This window comes from Bubalus bubalis, chromosome 16 (assembly GCF_019923935.1).
Source record: "Bubalus bubalis isolate 160015118507 breed Murrah chromosome 16, NDDB_SH_1, whole genome shotgun sequence".
NCBI classification, from domain to species: Eukaryota; Metazoa; Chordata; class Mammalia; order Artiodactyla; family Bovidae; genus Bubalus; species Bubalus bubalis.
The window spans coordinates 76905923-76916063 of NC_059172.1; positions in this window are offsets into that span (position 1 = coordinate 76905923).

Here is a 10141-nt window from a genome sequence, read left to right on the forward strand (position 1 = left end):
GGTACATATACACATGGAATATTACTCAGTCATAAAAAGGAACAAAAATGAGTCACTTGAATTGAAGTGGATGAAACTAGAGCCTGTTAGACAGAGTGAAGTAAGTCAGAAAGAGAAAAGTAAATATATTAATGTATGTATATGGAATCTAGAAAAATGGTACTTATGAACTTATTTGCAGGGCAGGAATAGAGACAAAGATGTAGAGAATGGACTTAAAGACATAGTTGTGGAAGGTGAGGATGGGAAGGTTATAGCATTGACATATATACACTATTGTGTGTAAAACAGACAGCTAGTTGGAAGGTGCTATATAACACAGGGACCCCAGTCTGGCACTCTGTGACAACCTAGAGGGGTGGAAAGAGGTGCTTGAGGGAGGATCAATAGGGAGGTTATTTATATATATTTATAGTTGTTTTACATTGTTGTTCAGCAGAAACCAACACATCTTTGTAAAGCAATTATCCTCTAATTAAAAATAAACAGAAAAAATCATTAAAAAAAAAGAAACTCTGGATGTTGCTGTTGGGGTGGGAGAGAATGGGGAGAAGGAAGCATGAATAAAGTGCTGACAAGGATTTGAAGAAAGAACACTTGTGCACTCTTGGTGGGGTTGTCAACCAGCATAGCCACTTTGGAAAATAGTGTGGAGGATGCTCAAAAAGTTAAAAATAAAGCTACCATGTGATTCAGAAATTCCAATTCTGGGACTATATCCAAAGGGATTGAAAACCCAAGCTTAAAAAGATATCTGCATCCCTATGTTTTTAAGCAAGACATAGAAATAGGTCAATAAGTGTCCACTGATGAATAAATAAAGAAATTTTGAGATACACATACACACAATTGAATATTATTCATTCATTTAAAAAAATAGAAAGTCCTCTTGCAACAGCATGGATGGACATTGAGAGTATTATGCTAACTGAAGTGAGTCAGACAGAGAAAGGCAAATACTGTATTATCTCACTTGTATGTAGAATATTAAAAAGAAGATATAGAAAAAAGAGATCAGATTTGTGGTTACCAGAGATGGAGGTGGGAAAAGGGGGAATTGGAGGAAGGCAATCAAAAAGTACAAACTACCAGTTATAAGATAAATAAGTACTGGGATGTAATGTACCACATGACAATTATAATTAACACTGCTATATGATATAGGAAAGTTATTAAGATAGTAAATTCTGAGGTTTCTCATCACAAGAAAAGTCTTTTAATATTTATATTTATTTTATCTATGGGAATATGGATGTTAACTAAACTTACTGCTATAATAATTTCACAATATATGTAAGTCAAACCATTTTTCTGTATCCCTTAAATTTATATAGTGATGTGTATCAATTCTGTGCATGTGTCCTCAGTTGCTCAATCGTGTCCTATTCCTTACAACCTCATGGACTGTAGCCTGCCAGGCTCCTCTGTCCATGAAACTTTGCAGGCAAGAATGCTGGAGTGGGTTGCCATTTCCTATTCCAGGGTATCATCCTGACCCAAGGATCAACCCTGAGTTTCTTTTGCCTCCTGCACTGGCAGGTGGTTTCTTTACCACTGTGCCACCTGGTAAGCCTGGGATGTGTATCAATTTCATCTCTATAAAACCTGGAAAAAAAATAAAGTAGTGGCCCCTCATTTGTTTACTCACTCACCAACTTTTATTGTTTACTATGTGCCAGGCCTTACACCTGATTCTTGGAGGGTATAGTGGTAACAATATAGACAGGTCCCTGACCTAATCAAAGTCATGCTCCATTTTGGAAGACAAGAAAGAAGTTAGTTTCACTGCTAATGGGACATTTTTTGTGTTCAGATTGCTCACATCCCAGGGGATATGAAGAGAACACCAAAAGATTGTGGCTCTGAGTTCCTTGCTCTCTGTTGTGTTCTGCTTATTGAATCTACTTCTCCACTCTCTGGTTGAAATACCATTCAGTGGCAGTCATTATTCTCACTAGGACTCAGTCTTAGAATCCTATAGGTAGTAAGACTTGGCAAGGTAGTTTCTCATCTACTGAGCTAATAGTATAAATATAGACTGTCAGCTGATTCCTGGGATCAGGAAACTCAGCATATTCATCCTCTGCTTCTCCAGTCTTCATCCTTAACTTTCATCATTGATTTCCATGTGATCTTCAGTCCATGGACTGGGGTTGGTGAAGACTACCCAATTCTCTTTGTGCAGACTTCAACATAGCCCAAAGTTTCAACCACATAATGTCACTGCAAATCTGAGTGCTGCCTGCCTCAGGGGAGACATGTAGTCAGTCATGAAAACTAGAAGGACAGTTGAGGTGAAGGATAATAAATATTTCCACTTCCCCTCTCTGTAAATTCTCAAATTACAATCGACTAAGTGGACTTTGAGCATGCATTGTGGGAAAGTCACTTGACTTTAAAGGTACTTACTATGAATTAAACAATGATTATGCTGCAGAAATTAGAATTGTTCCTATTCTGCCACTGACCAGTTGGATATATAATCACAACAGTATCATACATCCTCCCCCATGCTCTTTACATTATATACAGTGAGACTGAAGTAGAAGACTTCTAGAATCTGCACTTAAGACTCCATAGAGTGATCTTTTAGAACTCTTTGGAGACATTGAACTCTTTAGCTATTTATAATCCTTTAAAATCTGATCCCAAGTTTCCTCTGTGATTGTGTCTCTCTAATTCCTCTGAGAAATCCTGTACTGCAACCAAACTGGCAGATGCTGACTGTGCTTCACAGGATTTGCACACCTATTTCCCTTTCCTGCATTCCATTCCTCTGGAGAATGAACTACTGTGAAGGTAGTCCTCCACAGGCCCTAAGAGTCTATGCAGATTATCTTTGAGTATGCCAAACCTCAAGGACAATGCAACCTACCACATGCATAGCATCCATCTGGGCTCATTGCCTCTCCCTCTGGGACTTGGAGTGGAACAGGATAATTTTTCCCATGCTGTAAGATTTAAACTGCCTTCTCTCATCCATTTTCTAATAATTTATGGAGTGGTTGCAGGTTTACCCCTTACCATCCTCTATGAAGTTGAAATTCTCCCCTGAAATGCACATTCATAAGAGCAAAGTAAAACTCTATCTCACAAACACCCAAAAATCCAAAGACTTCACCATTATCCTCAGAGTACCTATGTCTTAAAGGAGGGAGAAAAGGACTGCAAGGAAACCGAAGAAACAGGGAAGTTGCCATGGTCCCAGTCCTAATCCTCAACTTTGAAAGTGCAGTATATTTATTACAACCTTGTCACAGGATTGACTAGGTGTAGGAAAAATGACTCCAGCAAACCAAACTCACAACTGGCTGAAATATAAACAGGGACCCAGTTTGTTCATGTTCAGTGAGAAATGTCAACTCTTATGTTCATCTGAAATGTGCTTCTCAGTAAGGCAAAATACTCTTTTGCATTCCACAAGAAGATCTATTTGGAAACAAAATTATAGTCCCGAGATTGTTTGGTGAGCTTGAAATCAGAGTGAAGGGAGCTAGTTAAGTAGGGCCAATGTTTATGGGTGGAGTTAGAGTAAGAGAGCTTATGGATCCTTCTCACATTACAGATTTAACCACCACAGGAGTCAAACCAAGCTCTTGGTGTTGGGCAGCCTTTCCCAGAGAATGTTTTCTGTCTGTGCTCAGTTGTTGCCCATCCATCTACTTTCTCATGGGCTCTTCCCAATCACTGTGCATGTGACTGCAGTAGATGGACAGACTTAACAGTTGTTGGTTCAAAACCTCATGAATTACTGGCTGAAATATGAAATTCGCACCCATACACAAGGGCAAGGAGAAACCAAAGAGCCAAATCACTCCAGATTGATAGATGGCAGGTTTAATAACCAAAGGAATCACATACCAGGTATATCTTGAGAGACCACAAGAAAAATAGAATCTTGCTAGTGCAAGATGCTGGCCATAATCTTCAAATTTTATATAGAGGTCTTAACGGGGCTCAGAAACACATTCAGTCCAGATGGTCTCAATAACACATTGTTCTCTCAAGGCTAACTCCTTGAAAACAGCTCTGGCAGTGGGTACTGTGGGTAAAACACATATTCTGAAGACTGAGAAAGTGGTAAGGAGCCTCCAACTGTCTGGGTCCAGCCTGCTTCATGACTTGTTCCAAAAATGTTCTATAGTTCCTTTTTTTAATCTATCTAATTTATTGCTATCCAAAGTTTAATTCTCATCAGAGCCATAAAAGAAGAAAGAAAGTATGGAAGAGTTGCAAAGGTTTCCCTTCAATATACTGCAGTTTAAGAAATTACAATTATACTTTTTCTTCCTGTTTAATTGAGACATAATTGACATACAGCACTGTTTAAGCTTAGGATGTACAGAATGATTCAGTTCAGTTCAGTCACTCAGTCATGTCCGACTCTTTGTGACCCCATGAATCGCAGCACACCAGGCCTCCCTATCCATCACCAACTCCCAGAGTTCACTTAAACTCATGTCCATCGAGTCGGTGATGCCATCCACCCATCTCATCCTCTGTGGTCCCCTTCTCCTCCTGTCCCCAATCCCTCCCAGCATCAGAGTCTTTTCCAATGAGTCAACTCTTTGCATGAGGTAGCCAAAGTATTGGAGTTTCAGTTTCAACATTGATCCTCCCAATGAATACTCAGGACTGATTTCCTTTAGGATGGACTGGTTGGATCACCTTGCAGGCCAAGGGACTCTCAAGAGTCTTCTCCAACACCACAGTTCAAAAGCATCAATTCTTCGGTGCTCAGCTTTCTTCACAGTCCAATTCTCACATCCATACATGACCACTGGTAATACCATAGCCTTGACTAGACGGACCTTTGTTGGCAAAGTAATGTCCCTGCTTTTGAATATGCTATCTAGGTTGGTCATAACTTTCCTTCCAAGGAGTAAGCGTCTTTCAATTTCATGGCTGCAATCACCATCTGCAGTGATTTTGGAGCCCCAAAATATAAAGTCTGACACTGTTTCCACTGTTTCCCCATCTATTTGCCATGAAGTGATGATTATTTGACTTATATACATCATGAAGTGACTATCACAGTAAGTTTAATGAACATCCATGATCCCATATAGACACAGAACTAAAGACATAGAAAAAATTTTCCTTTTGAAAAGAACTCTTTAGAATTTACTCTCAACAATTTTCATATATAAAATACATAGTGTAATTAGATTAGTCATGTTGTACATTACAGGGGCTTCACTGGTGGTTCTGCAGTAAGTGGCTCTGCCTGCAGTGCAGGACATGCAGGTTCCATCCATGGGTCAGGAAGATCACTTGCAGTAGGAAATGGCAACCCACTCCAGTACTCTTCCTGCAAAATCACATGGACAGAGGAGTCTGGCGGTCTATATAGTCTGTGGGGTTGCAAACAGTCAGACATGACTGAGAAACTAAGCACACCAGCACATTGTACATTATCCCTAATACCTGTTTATAAATGTGCACTCTCAGTGCTTTTTTTCAATTCTCCCATTCCCCCACCTCTACTCTTCTGCCTCTGGTAACCACAAACCTGATCTTTTCACTATAAGATTGCTTGTTTGTTTTTTCAGTATGCTGCTACTGCTAAGTCGCTTCAGTCGTGTCCAAGTCTGCGCAACCCCAGAGATGGCAGCCCACCAGGCTCCCCTGTCCCCAGGATTCTCCAGGCAAGAACACTGGAGTGGGTTGCCATTTCCATCTCCAATGCGTGAAAGTGAAGTCGCTCAGTCATGTCCGACTCTTTGCTACCCCATGGACTGTAGCCCACCAGGCTCCTGGGTCCATGGGATTTTCCAAGCAAGAGTACTGGAGTGCGTTGCCATTGCCTTCTCCATTTTGCAGTATAAATTGCCCTAAATACTACACTAGGTCCTGGTACAAACCATGTAATTCACTATTTCTATACATTTCAAAATGATCACAATACATTATGATATGCCACCATACAAAGATATTGTATAGTTAATTGACTATGTACCTCATAATATACATTTTACACCCATGGCTCACACATTTTACATCTGGAAGATTGTACCCCTTAATGTCCCTGACCTATTTCTTTCCTCCTCCCACACCTCCCCTCTAGCAACAGCATATTTCCTCTCTGTATCTAAAACTCCTTTTCTGTTATGTTTGTGTATTTGCTCTGTTTTTTAGATTCCAAGGAGCAGTGGCTGCGCAGGAGCAGGAGGGCCTACAGGAGCTATCCCACGTTGAAGGCCAAGAAGGGCAGCGGTGAAGAGATACCCCTTGTCCAATGTAAGCAGCAGCGGCTGTGCTTTGCTGGAGCAACTGTGAAGAGAAACCCCACATCCAAGGAAAGAGAAACCCAAGTAAGATGGTAGATGTTGCAAGAGGGCATCAGAGGGCAGACACACTTAAACTATAGTCACAGAAAACTAGTCAATCTAATCACACTAGGACCACAGCCTTGTCTAACTCAATGAAATTAAGCCATGCCCAAGACGGGCAGGTCATGGTGGAGATATCTGACAGAATGTGGTCCACTGGAGAAGGGAATGGCAAACCATTTCAGTATTCTTGCCTTGAGAACCCCATGAACAATATGAAAAGGCAAAATGATAGGATACTGAAAGAGGAACTCCCCAGGTCAGTAGGTGCCCAATATGCTACTGGAGATCAGTGGAGAAATAACTCCAGAAAGAATGAAGGGATGGAGCCAAAGCAAAAACAATACCCAGCTGTGGATGTGACTGGTGATAGAAGCAAGGTCCAATGCTGTAAAGAGCAATATTGCATAGGAACCTGGAATGTCAGGTCCATGAATCAAGGCAAATTGGAAGTGGTCAAACAAGAGATGGCAAGAGTGAATGTCGACATTCTAGGAATCAGTGAACTGAAATGGACTGGAATGGGTGAATTTAACTCAGATGACCATTATATCTACTCCTGCGGGCAGGAATCCCTCAGAAGAAATGGAGTGGCCATCATGGTCAACAAAAGAGTCCAAAATGCAGTACTTGGATGTAATTTCAAAAACGACAGAATGATCTCTGTTTGTTTCCAAGGCAAACCATTCAATATCACAGTAATCCAAGTCTATGCCCCAACCAGTAACGCTGAAGAAGCTGATGTTGAATAGTTCTATGAAGACCTACAAGACCTTTTAGAACTAACACCTAAAAAAGATGTCCTTTTCATTATAGGGGACTGGAATGCAAAAGCAGGAAGTCAAGAAACACGTGGAGTAACAGAAAAATTTGGCCTTGGAATATGGAATGAAGCAGGGCAAAGACTAATAGAGTTTTGCCAAGAAAATGCACTGGTCATAGCAAACACTGTCTTCCAACAACACAAGAAAAGACTCTACACATGGACATCACCAGATGGTCAACGCTGAAATCAGATTGATTAATTCTTTGCACTCAAAGATGGAGAAGCTCTATACAGTCAACAAATACAAGACAAGGAGCTGACTGTGGCTCAGATCATAAACTCCTTAATACCAAATTCAGACTTAAATTGAACAAAGTAGAGAAAATCACTAGACCGTTCAGTGTGACCTAAATCAAATCCCTTATGATTATACAGTGGAAGTGAGAAATAGATTTAAGGGCCTAGATCTGATAGATAGAGTGCTTGATGAACTATGGAATGTGGTTCGTGACATTGTACAGGAGACAGGGATCAAGACCATCCCCATGGAAAAGAAATGCAAAAAAGCAAAATGGCTGTCTGGGGAGGCCTTACAAATAGCTGTAAAAAGAAGAGAAGCGAAAAGCAAAGGAGGAAAGGAAAGATATAAGCATCTGAATGCAGAGTTCCAAAGAATAGCAAGAAGAGATAAGAAAGCTTTCTTCAGTGATCAATGCAAAGAAATAGAGGAAAACAACAGAATAGGAAAGACTAGAGATCTCTTCAAGAAAATAAGAGATACCAAGGGAACATTTCATGCAAAGATGGTCTCGATAAAGGACAGAAATTGTATGGACCTAATAGAAGCAGAAGATATTAAGAAGAGGTGGCAAGAATACACAGAAGAACTGTACAAAAAAGATCTTCACGACCCAGATAATCACGATGGTGTGATCACTGACCTAGAGCCAGACATCCTGAATGTGAAGTCAAGTGGGCCTTAGAAAGCATCACTACGAACAAAGTTAGTGGAGGTGATGGAATCCCTGTTGAGCTATTTCAAATCCTGAAAGATGATGCTCTGAAAGTCCTGCACTCAATATGCCAACAAATTTGGAAAACTCAGCAGTGGCCACAGGACTGGAAAAGGTCAGTTTTCATTCCTATCCCAAAGAAAGGCAATGCCAAAGAATGCTCAAACTACCACACAATTGCACTCATCTCACATGCTAATAAAGTAATGCTCAAAATTCTCCAAGCCAGGCTTCAGCAATATGTGAACCGTGAACTTCCTGATGTTTAAGCTGGTTTTAGAAAAGGCAGAGGAACCAGAGATCAAATTGCCAACATCCGCTGGATCATCATAAAAGCAAGAATTCCAGAAAAAGATCTATTTCTGCTTTATTGACTATGCCAAAGCCTTTGGCTTTGTGGATCACAATAAACTGTGGAAAATTCTGAAAGAGATGGGAATACCAGACCACCTGACCTGCCTCTTGAGAAATCTGTATGCAGGTCAGGAAGCAACAGTTAGAACTGGACATGGAACAACAGACTGGTTCCACATAAGAAAAGAAGTACGTCAAGGCTGTATATTGTCACCCTGCTTACGAGAAATGCTGGACTGGAAGAAAGATAAGCTGGAATCAAGATTTCCAGGAAAAATATCAATAACCTCAGATATGCACATGACACCACTCTTATGGCAGAAAGTGAAGAGGAACTCAAAAGCCTCTTGATGAAAGTGCAAATGGAGAGTGAAAAAGTTGGCTTAAAGCTCAACATTCAGAAAACGAAGATCATGGCATCCGGTCCCATCACTTCATGTGAAATAGATGAGGAAACAGTGGAAACAGTGTCAGACTTTTTTGGGAGGGAGGGGGAGGCGGGGCTCCCAAATCACTGCAGATGGTGACTGGAGCCATGAAATTAAAAGACGCTTACTCCTTGGAAGGAAAGTTATGACCAACCTAGATAGCATATTCAAAAGCAGAGACATTACTTTGCCAACAAAGGTCCATCTAGTCAAGGCTATGGTTTTTCTTGTGGTCATGTATGGATGTGAGAGTTGGACTGTGAAGAAGGTTGAGTGCCGAAGAATTGATGCTTTTGAACTGTGGTGTTGGAGAAGACTCTTGAGAGTCCCTTGGACTGCAAGGAGATCCAACCAGTCCATTCTAAAGGAGATCAGCCCTGGGATTTCTTTGGAAGGAATGATGCTGAAGCTGATACTCCAGTACTTTGGCCACCTGATGCGAAGAGTTGACTCATTGGAAAAGACTTTGATGCTGGGAGGGATTGTGGGCAGGAGGAGAAGGGGACGACAGAGGATGAGATCGCTGGATGGCATCACTGACTCAATGGACGTGAGTCTGAGTGAACTCTGGGAGTTGGTGATTAAAAGGGAGGCCTGTGCTGCGATTCTTGGGGTCGCAAAGAGTCAGACAGGACTGAGCGACTGAACTGACTGAACTTAGATTCCACATGTAAGTGAAATCATACAGCATCTATCTTTCTCTGTCTTACTTATTTCACTCAGCTTAATATGCCATACATCCATCCAAATTGTCACAAATGGCAAGACTTTATTCTTTTTTATGGCTGAGTAATATTCCATTGTGTTAATCTATGCTCCACATCTTCTTTCATTCATTTATTGGTGGGTATTTAGGCTGTTCTGTATCTCTACTATTGTAAACAATGCCGCAATGAGCATCAGTTCAGTTCAGTTCAGTCGCTCAGTCGTTTCCGACTCTTTGCAACCCCATGAATCCCCACACTTCAGGCCTCCCTGTCAATCACCATCTCCCTGAGTTCACTCAAACTCATGTCCATCGAGTCGGTGATTCCATCCAGCCATCTAGGGTAGAATATATCTTTTCTAATTACTGTATTTCTTTTCTTTTGATAAGTATATAAGACTGAAGTTGCTGGATTATATAGTAATCACATTTTTAGACTTTTGAGGAAGCTACATATTATTTTCCACAGTGACGGCACCAATTTACAGTCTCACCAACACTCCATGAGTGTTTCCTTTTCTCCACATCCTTGCCAGCACTTC